The following is a 1,729-nucleotide window of genomic DNA, read 5'->3' as shown; positions in this document are numbered from 1 at the left end:
AGCGCCGCTGCGGCTCCCCACTCCACTTGGCCAATGAGCTGATGATTCAGGTAACCAAAATTGGGACACGTAGGAGTGTGCTCAGAACCAACTCTTCCGGGTTAGGCTGCAACCCGAAACACATACACCCAGACCTGCAGGTAAACACGCATGCAAGTGTTATAGTGTCCCATTTATCCAGTGCTTTCGATGAATACAATGCATGGCAGTGTAATCGATATACACAATATATCAATCTGGTATGCAAACAGTGCAGAACACACTGCCCAGTTTAGCTGCAGTCTATGCATTGTGACCTGTATAGAGCCCGTGTCTTTCCCCCAGTACCGAGAGCTCAACACCACACCACACCAGTCTAATATTCCCAATGCCCGGTGCAAGGTGTACGTGTTGCCCAAGTGTGTAATGCGGACAGGGCGCTGCAGAAATCACTCAAGCACAACATAAGAAAGACTCACTGAACTTCACCGTGGACAACATTTACAGAGAAAGGCAGTTGGAGGCGTTTAACAGTTCTACAAATATAAATTTTCGGAATATATGTACACAAGAGTCAGACCGATACACAGTGAACACAGAACTATACACAATCATACGCACATATAGAATCACATCATAGCACGAGAGAAATACAGTTCTACTTTAAATACATTAAGGCAAATACAATAATTGCTTTTATGAAATAATATTATTTATTATTTGACGAGAAAGGTTACGGAGAAACACGCATCTGGCACTCAGCTACCTGTTCCCACCGCGCCGCTCCACAGCCGAGGCACCGTCTGTAAAGCTGCCGGTGAGGGAACTCGGTCTTTCACTGGATTAGGATGTGAGTTACGGCGAGGCGCTGATTTACCTTTTATGACCTCTGCTATGCTCACATTAATTAAATAAAACCGCCGCAAATATGTCTAATTTGGATAGAGAACTGATGAAATTGTCACATCTAGGATCCAATGTTTACTTGTCCAGGAAAGCATTGGGAGGAAGGGGAAAGTAATCGGTTTATTCAAATGTTTTACCCAAGATGATGCCAAATAATTTTCTGTAGAGGCGCACGGTGGGCATACAAATTAATTATGTTGTTTTGATATTTTAAAATATACAGTAATCCGCCCGTGATTCCGGCCTTGTTCTTATCGTCATAATCTATCTGAATTATCGGGGCACTGGAGATTCGCCGTCCTTTTCTAAACGCATCGCTGGGGTATATGTTATGGAGTTTTGTATCTCCTGGCTGGGCTGTCTAATTTACCACACCTTCTGTGGCCTCTCTTTTGAGATTTAAAGTAGTTTCAATTTATTTTTTTCCTTTCGTTCTTTACAGCGACTCAGTAAAGAGAGTCGGAGGTGAAATAGCAAGCACGATTTCGGAGGGGTTCAGATGTCTAAGGTTCTGAGGGCACGGGTCTGAGGAATCTCGGGGTCCGGAGTATAACTTGTCAAATTGTTAGTGAAGAGTTGTTTGGTGTATTCATTTAAACCCAAAACGACCGCAGCGCGAATCTTTCAGCTCTTCCGCAATATAAACTCCACAATCTGGTTCGGTACGTCCAGGTTACCCGCAATATCCATTTTTTAAAACATTTTTTTCCCGTTACCTTAATAGAGAGAGGAGCGATTGATGCAGTGCTCCCGAAAGCGAGTTTATAAACGCTCCTGCTACTTGCCCTCTGGTTAGATCTTAGATTTACATTTAAGAGACAGAAAATGCAAATAGTAAATATCA

The sequence above is a fragment of the Pristis pectinata genome, chromosome 6 (assembly GCF_009764475.1).
Source record: "Pristis pectinata isolate sPriPec2 chromosome 6, sPriPec2.1.pri, whole genome shotgun sequence".
Classification (NCBI taxonomy): Eukaryota; Metazoa; Chordata; class Chondrichthyes; order Rhinopristiformes; family Pristidae; genus Pristis; species Pristis pectinata.
The sequence above is the reverse complement of the archived record's forward strand: the minus strand, read 5'-3'. Positions refer to the sequence as shown.